Source organism: Anas platyrhynchos, chromosome 4 (genome assembly GCF_047663525.1).
Source record: "Anas platyrhynchos isolate ZD024472 breed Pekin duck chromosome 4, IASCAAS_PekinDuck_T2T, whole genome shotgun sequence".
Taxonomy (NCBI): Eukaryota; Metazoa; Chordata; class Aves; order Anseriformes; family Anatidae; genus Anas; species Anas platyrhynchos.
Window position 1 is genome coordinate 43,309,904 of NC_092590.1, and position 17,867 is coordinate 43,327,770.

Below are 17,867 nucleotides of genomic sequence, written 5' to 3' on the forward strand. Positions count from 1 at the left end.
TTAATATTCATATATTTGATTCTGTAATTGTTTTAATTGAGAGAGACCAATTAGTGAGGAAGAAGTGCCTATTAGCCCACAATAAAAATAATACATAGAAGTACTTCACTTTGTAAAGATGTCTCTGTTGGCTTTTATTGAAATTTCCACTTAGGGAAACTGCTGTTGTTTTTAACCTGCCTTTTTAAAGCCTTTTCTGTTTTAACCAAATAACTTGTCATTAATTATACCCTAAAATCGGGGGAACTTTCAGAGCTGTACAATTTAAATTATGTCTTCGTAAGTAGATACAAAAATAAAAAGAAATTATTATTGATATTTTTACATGTAAGTGATCTTCTGCTAAATTCTTCATTGCTATTTCTCTTAACCTCTGTTAACTTACAGAGCAGGCTATTAAGACATAGCAAGCATTTAGAGTCCACAAGGAGGTATTATTATATGAAGAAACACTTTAAGAAACTTTTTGAGTATTTTTGTTCCCCACATAGCTTTCCTTGGGAGGAGAGAAAGAAAAAAAAGCAAAACTTGTCCTTAAAATTTATTCTCAGTTTTAAATAAAAATATTTGTAACAAATAAAATGTATATTAAAACAAAATGTAAAATGTTACGTTCAATGCATTTATGGACTTACCCAAACACTTCCTTCCCTTTGAACTCTTGTAATGTTTCTACTGCCAACAATTCACCAAGTCAAAAAGAATCTATCCTACAGGAAAAATAGAAACAAAAAACACTAACATCATTTTGAGAAAATAAGAATTATTGATAGCACAAATTAAGACCAAGATAGCACAATTAAGACCATACTACTAAATCTCTAGGGCATAAGGATGAATACTGACTGCTGTAATCTTTGCCAGTGTCTTCCTCCTAAAAAAGGATTGCATTATTTGGATTTTTTTAAGGGATACCTTGAGATTTAGATGATGGGGAAAGAAAGGGCAAATATGTACAGGACTACCATTCTAGCAAATACTTCCATCACATGGGTACGTATGTAAGCACACACACACACACACACACACAAATAGGATCTTGAGGAAGGCCATCTGAGAGCCAAAAAGGCCATTGTACTAAGCTAATTTCAGATGACTGTAAAACGTCATGACTTGCTAATTAGCGATGCTGTAAACAGATTTATCTGTGACAAGCTAACTTAATAAATCCCAGTTTACAGCATGGGATGAGATCTTGGAAGAGACAGCAGAGCAGACTACAGAATGCTCTATGTCATGTTTAAGTAAAAATATTTTACTATTAAATGCAAGCACTTAATGCTTTTAAAGAACAAGTATCTTTTCTTATAACATAGCTCTAGCACACCATTGGCACCTAGTAGTATCATCATGATTGATTTTGTATCTTAAAGTGATCACTGCATTAAAATTTTATATGGAGAATAAAAGGAAGACAGGTTTTATAAAGGTTCTTTTAAGTTGCCTTAGGTTGTTTTCTTGGTTAAAATATGTTTACATTTAGGGCTTTATTCAACAAAACCATGTATACTTCTGAAATATGACAGTCATTGTACACTGATGGTATTGAGTAAATGGAGACACTGAAAAGACATCTTAAGGAACACTAGTAGAATGAGAGTAGAACACTTCTCAACTTGAAAATGCAATGAAGAGAAGGATGACTTGATAATGGGATAATGATACACAGTGCATTAAAGTCTGTTTAATTGAAGGTTTGCCATGACCAGTGAATAACATTCTTTGTAAACGTCTTCAGAAAAAAATAATACCCTGCTAAAAGTGGAAAATGATCAAAAGGAAGAAAATTGTAAAGGAATGAAAATTAGTAGACTTTACATACTAAAATATAATGGTAGTTCTATGAGACTAGAATGGCAGACTAATTTTCCAAATTAGACTGGTTAGTTAATTGTACACTTGAATATGCCAAACATTTTTGAATAATATTAAAAACAATCACAAGTTTGATGGAGAATAAAAATCATCTAAGAATTATACTAGCTTAAAAACACACATGTGAAACAAAGATGAAAAAAGCAGACTAGCAGATAGCTTTACTAAGTATACAAGTAATCATCTGGTTCAAATCTGAGTGCAGGTTTGCAAAAATATTTTTTATTCAAGAGTTGTTGGTATCTCATGCTAGAATTTCATCTATAAGAACTGGAAAAGAAGAAGAGAACCTTCTTATGACATTGAGCAATGAGAAATATTATCAAATTGGAAAAATAGTAATTTTTAACATATATGCTACACACAAAATACAACACTAAAAATGGAATCACACATATACCTTCCTCTGAACTTGACTGGGATCATTTGACAATGTAGTATTGTCTACATGATGATATACACACATATGATCACACAGCAAAATGTACTGTTTTTGGTTTTGCTGTGACATGCTGCCAGAGAAACAAATTATTTTATTTCTTATAGAATAGTATTTGGACATGCTAAAAAGAAAGCTATATTTGAAGTACATTGTTAAAGACTAACATGTACATGGAAATGACTGATTTTTAACCATTTCTTTATTTAAGTAACTCAGGACTGGGATCTGGTAATCACTGCAGAGGAACAAATGGTGATTTTTCTACAGTGTCTTATAGTACTCAGGAAACTGTACTTCAAAACAACTAATGGAGCAGGGCACAGTTTTGAAAAGGCACAGTTCCAAGAATCAAATGGATTTGACTGGGAATAGGTAGGATGATTGGCTAACCAGATCAGGACATGATACAAAACATTAAAAATAACCAGGCAGGAAACCAAACACATTTTAAGAGAGAGGATCTATGTGTCTGTTTGTATGTAGAGAAGGTAAGTGAAGGATGACAGACAAAGAGTGGCTGAGGGAGCTGGAAAAGAGAAGGCTCAGGGGCGACCTTATCACACTCTACAGGTACCTTAAAGGAAGCTGTAGCAAGGTGAGGGTTGGCCTATTCTCCCACGTGCCTGGTGACAGGACGAGGGGGAATGGGCTAAAATTGTGCTAGGGGAGGTTTAGGTTGGATATTAGGAAAAACTTCTTTACTGAAAGGGTTGTTAGACATTGGAATGGGCTGCACAGAGAAGTGGTTCAGTCACCATCCCCGGAAGTCCTTAAAAGGCGTCTAGATTTAGCGCTTAGTGATATGGTTTAGTGGAGGACTGGTTAGTGTTAGGTCAGAGGTTGGACTAGGTGATCTTAGAGGTCTCTTCCAACCTAGATGATTCTGTGATTCAAATCTGACAAAATAGTAAACTGCTCTAAATTTTCTGTTTAGTTTTAGAACTTCACTTTAAAACTTCAAAACACCAGAAGGGTACATCCTGCAAAACCGCCAGAGAGAGAACAGCATTAAAAGAAAGTTATCAACATGAATGCAATCAGCTTTTGGAAATCTCTTTTTCACAAGGTATAACCAAGGCCAAGTGGTTAAAAGGATTAAAAATAATAAGGCAAATGCACATAAATAATGAAGGAATCCAGAATTACAACAGCAACTTAATTCATAAGTGTTTATTTCAAAACTACAGGGAATCCTTCATCTTCTAAAATAATGTTGTGTTGGCCACTGTCTGAAAGAGACCTCTTTAGACATAATGTTATTTTCACATGAACAGCAAAATAATACCATTTCTCCCAGTCAGATGCTGAAGCACTGGCACCATTAAAGAAAAAAATTACTACTGAGTACACATTGCTGTGCTGCAGTACAAGATCCAGTAGTTGGGCAACTACTGAAGAACAGCCAGGTTTCATCCTCTACAGACCTACAAAGCTATCTATAAACTTTTTATGTACTGTTGGCAATTGACATTGTTACAGCACCTGGATCACAAGCTGTGGTGGTTTTACTCAGGTGGGGAGCCGAGTTCTACCACAATCACTCTCTCATTCCCCCTCCTCAAAGGAAAAAAGGAGGGGGGAGGGGGAGAAAATACTATGGAAAGGGCTCAAGGGTTGAGATAAGGACAGGGAGATAGCTCAACAATTACCATAACAGGCAAAACAAATTCAGCATAGGGAGATTAACAAAATTACCTATTGCTACCAAGCCAGAGAAGGGAGAAACAAAGAAGACAAATGAAAAACACCTTCCCCTCATCCACCCTCTTCCACCTCCTCCCTCTGAGCAGCACAGGAGAGTGGGGAAATGGAGGCTATAGTCAGTCCCTAATGCTTCACCTCCTTAAGATCACTTTCTACCCCTGCTCCATGTGGGGTCCCTCCTACGGGATGCTGTCTTTCCTGAACTGATCTTGTGTGGGCTTCCTACAGGCAGCAGCTCTTCAAGAACTGCTCCAACATGGCTCCATATCACGGGGTTGATCCCCCAGGAGCAAACTGCTCCAGCACAGGTCCCTCACAGGCAGCCACAGGCAGCAGCTCCCCCCAGACTCCCTGCTCCTGCGTGGGCTTCTCTCCATGGGCTGCAGCTCAGGCCCAGGGCCTGCTCCTGCAGGGGCTCTCCATGGTCCGCAGCCTCCTCCAGGCCACATCCACCTGCTCCACCGTGGGCTCCTCCACAGACTGCAGCATGGAGATCTGTGCCACGGGCTGCAGGGGGACAGCCTGCTCCACCAGGGGCCTCTCCACAGGCCACAGGGGAACTGCTGCTACGTCCCTGGAGCACCTCGTGCTGCACTGACCTTGGGGGCTGCAGGGCTGGTTCTTACTCCTCACTCTCCTAGCTGCTATTGCTCAGCACTCAGCAGTTTTTTTGTTTTGTTTTGTTTTTCCTCCCTTTCTTCAATCTGCTCTCACAGAAGCAGAAACAATGTCGCTTATTGGCTTGGCTCTCACCAGCAGTGGATCCCTTTGGAGCCGTGTGAAACTGGCCCTTACTGGCATTGGTCAGCTCCCAGATTCTTCTCACAGAAACCGTCCGTGCAGCCCCCTGATACCAAAACCTTGCCATGTAAGCTAACTACAGCAGCCTACAACCAGACTGCTGTTGAGGCTTAGATTTGATTTTAGTTTCCAGAACTGTAAGTAGGAAAGATACATTCTCCCATCTGAGAGGATCAGCCTTATGCAGCACATGAGAACAATAAAAGAAACACATTTGATAATTGTTCTGAACCTTGTAACCTTTACTCAGCTTTGGATGTGGTTGTGTTGCATCTAGCCAAAACATTTTTCAGGATCAGGATATTAAGATGATCAAGGCAGTTGTGCTATTATCCCAGAAACCCAAACTGCAGCAGAATGACCAGTTCATGTTCACTCAAGGATCGTCAAGCTATTTCCCCTTGAATAGGCTTTAAATTTTGCAGACCTTTCAAATAGTTCCAAGTAGCAGGCTAGGTTGGATTTGGCAACAACTGATAGAACAGTATGACCTTTATATCAGTTAATCATCTGCTTTCAAAATGTACATTTTGTATTGATTGTTAGAGTTAAGAGTTTCCAAATTGGGTATCTAAAACTATGCTCTGAAGGTTGAGATTTTCAAAAGCACAAGTCTGTTTTATGTATCTAAATAAAATGTACTAAGAAAACCTATATCATGACTCTCCACAAAATGCATTCCAATACAAAGAAAAACAGAACATACTAAGGTAAATTACAAAATGGCAGAGGATTGTACTGTTTATAAAGAGTTTTATTCAAGCTTTTATTTTATTCAATTTTGATTACTCATGTAATCAAAATTTATCTAACACCTACTATAGGCTAGTTTTGGAATGTGCTGAAGCTGTTTTTGGAAAAGTGCAGAAAAAAATTATGCCTCGGAAGGCATAATTCAGAGCATTCCTTTTCCAGTTTGAAGTCTAATTTTGTTTTTAGTTCAAGTATCTTGAAGGATACAATGCAAGATAGTTGAGATTAATAAGACATTAATAGTATGTAAATTTATTTCAAAGTGCATACAGTTCTTGCATGCCCTAATAAAACTGGTTAAATAGCAAACTAGAATAACATGACTTATGATTGCTGTTTGTCTAATTGGCTACATACAGAATGGAAGTACTTCAGGAGAGAAAAAGGCAGATATAAAGTACCTATTAATTAATCCAGCATCAGTTAAAGACAAGTTCCCCTACAGTGTATTATTTATTAGCATGTTGACTAGCCAAGATCGTAGGTATTTCAACTGTTCAGTTTCGAAGCACTTCCACTATGGGGAGCTTCCTGGCTAATATATGACATCATTGCAAAGATTTTTCTCATTACATTATAAGACAGCTGTACATTATTGCAGTATATATTCTTGGTGATTATATTCTTTCAGTTCCATCACTCTCCTTACTGCCTTTAATTATTATCTATCGTAAATCATCTTACAAAGCTGAGTGAGGGTAGAAGGGAACAGTTTGAGAATGTTTCACATTCTTAAAACCACATTTTACTCTACATTCATACAGTGAAAAAAGAATCAGATAAATTAGCTTAGGAGGCCATCTATTGTGTTTCATGGATATAACTGATTCTTCAGGGACTTACAGATCCAAAAATTAAAACAATAACTAGACAGATGGAATAAATATAGAGACACTTTAAATTGAGTTAAGTTCAGGAATTCGAACTGATAGGACAAATTTTCTTGTAATATGTTTTGTCTGGAAAAAAAAAAAAAAAAAAAAAGTCCTTGCTAGCACTTTTGGGAAGACATTAAATATAAAAGACCATAAAAAAATATGGTTTACGTGGGCTTTTCTTAAAAACACAAAAAAAAATAAAATAAAATGATCCTCTAAACATGTTTTACTAAGAAAGGCAGGGTTATATTCTACAAAGAACAACTTTTCTCAGGATGTATGATAACATAAAACAATCATTCATCTTTCCTTAGCAGAAACCCATCACTATCCATGTAACACAGTTAACTATTAAAAGTTGAAATGAATTCAACCCAAACATTCTGCACAGAGTTCCAAACTAAATGAAAGTTACAGAAAAATGTCAGAAGGCAGCATGAACTACCATCTACACTAATCAGTTCAGGATTTTCTGCCCAGTAGTATAGAGCCTCCTCAGCAATGAACTGACTTACCCTCATCACCAAGACCCAGCCTCAAAGCTGAATGCACTAAGATTCCAAGATTTCATCTAGCTGTCAAGAACATTTCTAATTTCTAAGAACCCATTGTACTTGATGAAATGAGCAGACATTCAAATTTGATGACCAAACAGTAAATCAATGGAAATATACACAAAAATATTAATAATAATAATAAATCAAGAGACTCAGGTGCATGTTTAGCTTTCATTGGTTCACATTTTTCAACCTCAAACTATGGAAATCAGGAATTATTTTGTTAATGAGCGTCCACTGTAAGAACACAGAAGTTATAATACACCTCAGTTAACTTTAATCACCTAGGAGCAGCAAGCAACTGAAGTTAGAGTTGTCCTCCTTGTAATTAACAAAGAGAAAGAGACCCCCCCTAGAGAGGATAAGTCATCTCTCCTTGCTTTCAGTTAGTAGCTTAGCAGAAGAAAAGTCAAATTCTGGATGTGTTTCCAAGCAATTCAAGGACTTAAAAATATTACTCAGCTTGTTATGAAGAACAAGGAACTCGTACAAAATCTGGGCCCAAGATCAGCTGTTACTGAGTAAACCCACCTTCATCCTTCAATACCTGCAGATACAATCTGATACAAGACACCTACAAGACAGAAGATGTGTCTTGTGTGACAGCTGTTCATAGCTGAGGTAATTCATCAGATAGTTGAGCTCCTTTTGGTAGAGCTCCTACCAAAAACATATTGATGGGAAACTGTATTTGCCTTGCTAGATCTCATTTCTGAAGAACTACAAGGAATAACATTCCCTGGTAATTTTTAACATCTTCAAGCAATCAAGTGGGCTGATCAGAAACATTATGAATCTCTGTTCCAAGTGTAAGACACATCTCATTGATATCTCTAGCACATACTGCTAAAACTAAAACAACCATGCAACCATAACAACAACAAAATCCCACTTGCTAAAATAACATTGCACACTTGCTCCCCTGGGATGAAAGAAAAGAAAGAAGAGTTGACCATACAAATTGACGGACAAATGAAAGATACTCTGATACAATAAGGACAAGTGAAATTAAAAAAAAAAAAAAAAAAAAAAAAAAAGTTAATCTTCGTATTGCTTTAATCTCTCTCTTGCAGTATCTTTCAGAAATATCACTCTTCCCCATCAGAAATATAAATTACATTAATGGATAAACTATCCATTGTATAGTATATCCATTGTATGAGCCTGCTACAGTAAAAACATAAAACATGATACTAAAACATGATACAGGCACTGGCTCTAGAGATTCCCACAGTTATTGCACAACATATTTGAATACTTCAATGTGAAAAAAATTAGCATCTTAATAACTAATTTTAACCAAGGAAGAAAACATGTAATCTGCTAAACTACAGGAATAGAGAAAGGATAATCTAATTCTTCCCCTGCCCCCAAAAAACAACCAAACAAAACCCAAACACATTAATAAAAACAAAACCAGCCTCAGACAGAAAACAGAGATTATATGTATGATGGAAATTAGTGCATAGTGAACTAAACCAGAAGGTAGAACAGCATTTTGAGAAGCAGATCTTTTCCAAGCACAGATGTGCTACTCTATACCCCAAAGCATCGAAAACTGAGAATGGAAGAAGTTGTTTTCTAGCTGCTAGCTGTGCTTCCCCTGATCTGATTGCCTTCTTGTCTAACACAGTCTGCATCTCAGCAGAGAGCTTCTAGCTACTACCAACCTCAAGTGCCCTTCATGAATCTCTTTTCTTTCCCTCCAAGAATTCTGTCTCACATGTTCGTTCTCATGGCAAGAGGTGACTGAAAAGCTTAAGCCCAGAAATGGTACTATAAAAAGCTTTGCGGTTTTGTTCCCCTCCCTCACTGCCCTGCTCCTCCCCTCATCTTCCCATCCCATTGCCAAAGTCAGCATTCAGCAAGCATAAACACCAATAGTTTACTGGTGGGTGACAGAATAACAGATCTTCTGATGAATTTATTCTTCAACAAGACCACACAAGATCAGATCTTTACTTCTGGGACTAAACAGGAAAACAACAGAGTAATAACAGCATTTTCTTGGAGTAGGTTTTATCTATCTATTTAAACATGGTGTCATTCACACAAAACCTTTAGGCTTTACAACATACATGTAGAATACTTGAGCTTTATTTTTAGATTTGCTTGGCTTGGGTTCTGTTACCCTCACAAAGTGCTATTATTGACATAGAAAAAAAAAAAAGATATAATTACGATGCTTAGCTCAAAATAATGTACTGGGATTGAAAAATATATCCATGTATATACTAAACGCATTTTTCTTTTCAAACTTTTTTGTACTAGTATATATTTAGTTATAAAGTATAGTCTTAACTTTTATTTTATCCCCATATTCCTTCTTTCTATTTTAAAGCAAAAATAGGTGAAGAACTTGGAAAAATGCAGCAGAAAAACATTTACTCATAATAACTTTCTGCCGAAGTAATTTACATTAACACTGAATCTTTAAGTACTTGACGGTACTCTGTCGAAGAGCTATGCTGCCATCTATTGGTAATGAAAATACATTATCAATATTATTTGAGAGCTTGGGAAAGCTAATGCTCTATTAAAAAAAACTTCCCTGCATTTATAGATCGCTCATGAAAACAACAGTTCTTTCCTTTCCCTTTGCTGCTAAATACATAATGGCTAAGTAATTTGTATGGAATCATCTGTACAATGTATGAATGCTGAACGTTTCACAATGTTTAACACTTGAATGAAGATCACTCAACTTCTGTACACTTATATACATATAGTCAAACCATAATTTTTCTTATAGATTTGATCATGTCAAAATACATTCAGCACTGATCACAGTAATCAGCCAAATATATGCACATGAGGCTAAGCATTTGACTTAAAAAAAAAAAAAAAAAGCAACATAAGTCATCCCAATTTGTTCATGCTCACCAAGAAAACTCTGTAATGGGGGATCTCCAAACTAATTCACCCTTCCATGATACTATGCAGTATTTTAGCAATCATCACCATGAATTCTGTGAACTGCAGTGAATTCTTGACGCTGGCTGACATATTCTTTATGCTAAAAGTGATTATCTGCTGCAGTAAAAGTTATTTTAAATGAGTAATTGTTTCAAAAAAGGAACTCAAGAGTGTTATTTCTTTTATTTCTTATATAGCAGACTCTGTTTTCTGTGTGCCTTCACTTTGGTGTTTTTGTTGCTGTTTGGTTGGTTTCTTTTGTTGTTGGTGGTGCTTTATGTTTTTCTATTTTTTGAATCACCACAACACACACACTTTCAGGGAACAAGAACAGCAGCTGGCAGCAGAGATCCCAGAACACTTAGACATTATGAAAACTACATGCTCAAAATACCAATATTTTTTTTCTATCGCCAATAGGTTCTTTAAAACTTATTTTAGTAGACGAAATAAACATCATCTGTTATCTCTGAGAAACTGAAAAGCCTGATTCTTATAGTCACCTTTGCTAAAGATGACATTTGGAAAATAATTTCAACATAAAAGCGTTTATTTTTTTTAATAATATATTTTGTTGGGATGTGACCAAGAACATTATACATCATTCAGCATAATTACACACTGAATACTCAACTTTAAAAATGTATTGTTCTACTTTAGTTAGACTTCCATTTGGAAAAAGATTTGAATCTTCATTTTGTTTTCTCTGTGACACACACGACAAGAAGTTAATCCTTGATACACTGGAGGCTGTAATAATTTTCAGCTGGTGACAATCCTCCTCCACTACGACTCATAGCTGCTCAAGTGTAGCGCACTTTCTGCTGTAGTGTGTTCTGATGCTAGTGCATCCATGAAGGCAACCATTAGCCTAAGCAGAAAACAGTGAAACTTGTTACTTGAAGTTATTAGTGTGTGGTGGGGGTGGACTGCACTGGCCCTGTGCTGACAAACAAACCTGGCTGCATCTACTCTTCTCTGTGCCTCATCTGGCATCTACTTTCTTCTCCCTCTCATACACCAATTCTAAAATAAGTAGATGTATTTTTTGTCAAAAATCTCACTATTTCACACAGGTGCTGATTGCTACTTACTTCAAGCCCATGTGCAAAGGTTAAATTCCTTGAACTCAGATCCATCCCAGCCAAAGACATTCCATGCTCTGAGAGGCTGAACTGTCAGTGCAGTGGAACAAGGGGTGCTGGGGAAGCCTGGAAGAAGGGAAGGGGGTGAAGCCTTCTCCAAAATAACAAACACAGTAGAAAATGCATTCCAGGATCCCGAAGATTATGTGCATTTGTTTGTACTCTCACTATAACTGTTAGCCAATGTCATATATATAGGCATACCAATTATTTCACTGATTGAGACCCAGTCAGCTACTTTGTGCCCAGCTGGTTTTAATAAGATCATGAAAGTCTGGATATTATCACTTAAAGAAGGAAAAGGAGCATACAATCACACACACAAAATGTAAGACTGTTTAATGAGATTTTGGTAAAGTAAGGTACTTTCTCAACCTAGGAGGCAAGGGTTCTTTAAAACCATTTTTCGCCCTTTGAATGTGCGCACTGCAATTTATTATTACAAAGCAAGATAGGGGAATCTTATTTGATACACTTCATTGTATTTTATATTAAAATTCAGGAATTCTAAGCCTTTTTAATGCATAGAAATGCAAAAGAATTTACATCTTCTACTTTAGTAATCAGCCATGTTATTGTCTGTTACCCTTAGCTGAATCTAATGTCAGAAGTAATACCCTTATCAATGAATCATGGGGGACCAAAGCAGCATTTTTTACTCATGCAAAACTACCATTGACTCCAATGTCTAGAAATTACTGTACACGTAATACACAAAATTAAACCGTGATCTAAGATTTCTGCCAAAATTAAGCCCAAGAAGCATACTTACTTTTTAAAAATACATTATTACAATCTCATGATTTTTAAATACATTTAAGATATTAAAATCCTTTGTTACCAACGTTAAGGGGATCTTTGCTTGAATCAGACTGGTCTCTGTTTTCATTCTAACTTTTTTAATCCCATTTAAGTACTTTCTTCAATGAGCTTTCTATTCTGAGACTCTTCTTTTGTAAAATACTAATTGATACCGCAAAACTATTTGGCACAAGATAACATCATTTCTTCAGGGAAATTCACCTTAAAAGTGAATAAGAACTGCAGGTCAGAACTGAAAGATATCAGTATAGTAGTGCCTGCAAAATATAAACTGACTTTCTATATTATAACTGATTCTAGAAATCAATATTAACTATCTATCTATATATATAAAAAGATAAAATCTTTGCCTGCAATAAAAAAAAATATATATATATTAAAAAAATAAGACATGCTGGGAACAGATGCAACAAAGAGGTACAAAACATACATAAATTGCCAAAGTAAACAGAAATTAGAAGGCCAAGACACAGGTCCAATCTCACACAAGATGAAATATTGGTCACTGTTAGTAATATCAGCATGCTTCTTTTTTAGGGACATTAAATGATGTTTTATTCCCCAAAAAAACTTTTAAGAGAACAGATCAAATGGACATATTTTCAAAGCAATATATGTGGAGGATTAAGGGAGGCCATGGAGCTTTGAAAATGTTCCTAACTCACAGATTCTATTTCTGATCCACTATTTTATTTTCTTCTTTCCCCTGAGCCTTTCTTCTCCCTGTCACACCAACTCCTTCTTTATTTGGATTCTCTTCCTTTATATTTTCTCCCCACCACCAACAATTTGGAGTTACTTGTCTCCCTGTTGCCGCTTTTTCCTTTCTGTTTAATCTACCTATTGGCTGCCATGCTGTACTTCCCAAATTATCTGTGTTATTCGGCATTTGAAAGCATTTCCAGATTAATGTTTCAAGCAGAAGGGCCCAGCAGCTGGAGGCAAAAGGAAATCCCCCTGAGAAGGTCAAATAGTTCAAAATTAGTTTATTTCTAGTGACTTCCACATACTCTGCTTCAGCTTACTGTCACATTGCAAGGAGCTGGTGTATGCTCCAGGCACCATTACAATAGTAGAACACAACAGAGATTTTTTTTTTTTTTTTTTTTTTTTACCACTGTGGTGAAAAGGCTACATCGCAATGCTATTTTGGCAACTCTTTAAAGCAAAAAGCATGAATTCCTACCAGTAGTAATCCTTCAGTTTTGTTGGCTATCTCATTAGGACTAGGGCTTTTATTTTTTATTTTATTATTATTTTTTCTTCTCTCCAATCCATGCATGTTATGTAGATGTTGATTCAAATTGCTTATTTTTTTTCTACGGTTAATTATCACTCTTAGCTGCCAAATGTGAAGAAGAAATCATCAGAAGTAGAATCTCAATACTACTTCATAAATAAACGTGTATTAAGTCCTGAAGGTCACATCTAAACTACGTGGCAGGATGCAAGGCATCCATGGTCCTTCAGTCCAGGAAGATGTTTTCTCTTCCTCAGGAGAGTTGCTAATTCCCTCTGAACTTCAAAAATTTTGATTTCTTTCCAGCAGAAACTGACTGAGAGAGTGAGTGATCAGGATGAGAGAGGATTTCAATCAAGCACCAATCTATGTTTTCAAAAGACCATCATTCAAACTAGTTTCAGTGGAAAACGGGCTCTACACAAGCCTTTGGTGAACTACCATCCAAATATTGCAGCAGGTTAGTTATCCATAAATAAGTAGGTAAAGCTTATACCTTCAAGCTTTAATGAGAGTTTTAACTCAAATGTTTCATAGCACCTTTTTTTTTTTTTTTTTTTTTTTTTTTTTTTTTTTTTTTACCATCAGCTAGGCTACCCAGTAATGTTACTAAATGCATTTTTCCACTTCTCACATCAGGCAAAGTATATTATGATTAAACTACACAATTAATTTATTATTTTATTAACATTTTACCTCAAAATCAGAAGGGCCTTCACTGGGTTTAAATACACTGGCCACTTTTTAAAGCCTTGGTGGCTGGGAATGGAGAATTACCTACCATGCTGTTATTAAGTTCCCATGCTTCTTCCATGACTCTTAAAATTTAACATGCCAATGCTTTCTGTTTTAAGCTAAAGACCACATGTCACAGCACTGATTTTTTCAGTATCATAATTTAACTGGTGAGAACAATCTCTAGGCTGATCAGTTCTTTCTCTTTCCCCAGAGAGACTACAACTAAACAAAGGTACAATTTTTATTTTAGTCTGAGCATGTCCACTGACAGTTTCAGTTTCTTCTACTTTCTCAAGCAAAAGCAAGTCCAGTTACTAATTACCTTTCATAGAAAAGATGAACCTACACCAGATCTGCAAGGGCAGAGGAACTACATCCCCCTGGACCTTCCTTTTCCTCTCCATTATTACTCTCAGTGTACTAGGAATAGATAAAGCTTTGATAAACAGTTCTGATATGCTCTATTATTGACATGGAACTGGACCAAGAACACAGGACAACTTCTGGGAACACCACCAATGTGATCTTGCTTTCAATTAGGATTCAGCAATGGTTCCATTTAAAATAATGGCAAAGAACCAAACTGATATGCTTTATCCCATCTCTAGACTGGGCAGACAGCATCAGTCCCCATGTTTTTTAGCTGACTCTAGGCCTTCTGCCTTTTTTTAGAGCAATTGATTTTATTATTTTTTTTTTCCTTAAATTTTATTCCCCCTTTCTTGCATTTCTCTGCCTTAAGATAATGCCAGAGTGATGACATGAAATACCATTCACCTTAGCTGAGAACCTCTGGTAACGTATATTGTTTAAATAAACAGGCTGGTAAGGAAGCAGGTTCTATAAAATACTAACTTAAAGTTTCCTTATAGGATGGACTGCAATTTGCAAACAACGTTTTAATTTTTATCCGTGTTGAACAGTGTATATATTTGCAGTCATCACACATCAGACAGATAAGAGTGACAAGCAAACAGGTTAGGCAGCATTAGATTAATATTGTGTAAATAATTCATTCTTAAAATTGGTTCTTGATCAACTCAGCAGCTTCATTTGATCTTCTCAGGGAACTGAACAAAACAGAAAAGTAGTTTCAACATTAAGTTGACTTAAACATTTTTGAAGTTGTAATCTTTTCAAAGAAAACTTCTTTAAGTGAAAAAATAATGCCATGCATCATCTCATATACTTCACAATATTTATACTTTCAGGAGAGGAAAAAATAATTACGTTGCATATGAACCTGAAAGACAAATACTCATTTAACTCAAAAGTTTTGTTTTAGTGAATTATTAAAAAAAAAAAAAAAAAAAAAAAACTAGTTTACTCAGTTCCTCCTGAAAAGTTCACAAATGCATAAGCTAAAACTTAAGAGCTGAGAGGCTATGGGATGTAAACATTTGCAAAATCTTAACTACTGCACAAGATCAGGAGCTATTTCTATAACATTGGTTATGATTTTCAACCTATTTATGTATTTAATTCATAATAATTGAGATTATAGCAGTATATTTGACTGCAGATCACATATCAAGAGTTCATCCAATACATCTCTGCAAAGAGCAATAGTATTTGCATACCATAAAAACTATTATTACCTATTGATACAACTGTATGCAAAATATTACATTACTTAAATAACAATATTTATAAATTAATTCTGAAGTTCATTTTATTCACAAGAATATTTTCCAAAATACACTTACAGAATCTTCTCACCACGAAGGCATATAAATATATAAAATAAACCATAATAACTTGTTTTAAATACTCTGTTTTATAGCACACATTGTAAAATAGACTTTCTAAACCAAGCACGGTTTATTATAGTTAAATACATCTGGTAAAAAAGAATGCAGGCCATACTCCAGCAAGGCTTGTGTATAAACAAAGGAGTAGAAAGGTAATTTTATCTCTGAATAAAATATTACTGGGATAAACACTGATATATCATATCCCCTTCTGATGTTCTGATTTCTTTTTGAAAAGAAATTGAAAAATTAAAGATGGTGTTAAAATAAAAATAAAAAAGAAGGAACCTTAAGAATTATTCAATGATTGAGTTATTTCACTGTCTCACTTTGAGATGTTTTGCCCAATCTGTTTATCTTATCAAAAAGAAGACTAAGTAGTTTCTCTATTCCAGTGTGTAAGTACATTCACAGGGAGAAAGTATTGGGTGCTAAAGTGCTCTTCAAATCTAGCAGAGAAAGGCCAAGCATTAAGAAAGGGCTTGACATTAAATCCAGACAAATTCAAATTAAGAATAAGTCATAAATATTTAACAGTGATGGTGATTAACCACTGGTACTACTGAAGCCATTTTCCTTCTCTCATTAGTTTCAGGTTAAACCTGGGTGCCTTTTTGAAAATAAGCTTTCGATAGAGAAGTCACTGGTCTCCAAATGATGCTATATGGGGGAAGTTGCACAGGCTACAGAACAGGAGGAGACAAACTAGACTTTCTTGCCTTATGTTCTATAAACCATACTGGCCTTTATCCTAAGATCTCCCTATAGGTGATAATACAGACTTCAAAAGCTACTTTTGTGAATGTATGAATGAAGTAAGAAGCAGTTTTCTTCCAGGGAACTTCTCTGATGAGAGAACTGAACACGTTCCTATTTCTGCTATAGGACTCTGTGAAAGCCTTTCTCCACTAGCCAACACATACAGGGCTTTGTCCACAGCCTAACCACACTCTTTCAAACAAAACATAAAATAGACATTACCTGTACAACAAGCCAGGTCAATAGCTTATGCCAACACAAGGGTGAGCTCACCTTTATGATATTCATTTGAATTCAAAGGAGGTTAAACAACAAAGGGGGATTAAAAAAAAAAAAAAAAAAAAAAAAAAAAAAAAAAAGGACCAGAATTCTCCCCCAGTACGATTTAAGATCATCTTGATATACACATTTCTACATTTTGTAATTAAAAACAGTTTTAAAACACATTTTCAAAGAGACATCAGTGACATCAAGAACTAGAGCATTAAATACAAGACAGACTTTTACCAGTGTCAATCTTTTTTTAAAGAAAAAGAACATTAAAGGGGACCAATGTGAGAAAAGCAGACTTGCATGCAATTACTTCATTCCTTCCCCTTCCACATGACCTATCAAACCACAAGAGGAGCAACTAAAGGAGTCACATGTGTGCGTGCACTTGTTCAGAATGCTACTTGGTCACCATTATTGCATAAAAGCAGTAGAACCTCTTTTAAAAGATTTACAAGTATGCCAATGCAGTGAGAGTAGCAATGTATTACGGCCAAAATCTTTTAAAATTGAACCTCTACAATGGTTTCAGCCATCGTTAGATTTAACACAGTCCAAAGATAAACAAACAAAAACAAAATGAGTCACCTCATTGCCAATACCTGATGGCAACTAACTCTCTCCATTCAGCAAAACATGATTTGTCAGGATTCACATTTCTTTTTTTTTTTTTTTTAAAAATGAGAAGACAACAACATAGGAATTTCCCATTCCTGATCATCTGCTTTCTCTGTTGGATAAAAGGTTGAGAAAGGAGGTTAGCAAACAACCTGTGTTTGTATTTCCTGGCATTCTCCAAAACAAATACACATATACTTAAGGCTGTAGTGATGGGCCCTATGTCACTAGAAAAATAAGCATTGTCAGTGTGCCTGAAACAAATCCAGACTATTGCACCTCTCCAGTGTACATGCTCATTTTGATTATGATAGTTCACCCTGTATAACAAATCTGTTTATATATGTCTTATATATAAGATATATAAACATATCAATATGATATATAAGATATATAAGATATATATATCATATCTAAGATACATCTTAGATAATGAGATATATGTAAATATAAATAAATATATATATATGTATATAAAAGATATATATATCTCCTGCTAATACCATTTCTTGGGACAAGAAATGACAGGAAGGCTTGTAAGGCTCAGACATGTCATTTACTGTCAGCTGGGCTAGATATTTGGTACCTCATACTTGTT

General features: G+C 35.5%; 1 long non-coding RNA gene across 4 annotated transcripts in view; it reads right to left on the bottom strand.

The window, feature by feature from the left end:
- Positions 1 to 17,867, bottom strand: part of LOC106016305 (uncharacterized) — a 210,010-nt gene that overhangs the window by 123,353 nt on the left and 68,790 nt on the right. For all 4 annotated transcript variants that reach the window (XR_011809110.1, XR_011809111.1, XR_011809109.1 and 1 more), the window contains exon 3: positions 636 to 710. This is a non-coding gene — a long non-coding RNA (uncharacterized lncRNA). The remainder of the gene's footprint in view (positions 1 to 635; positions 711 to 17,867) is intronic.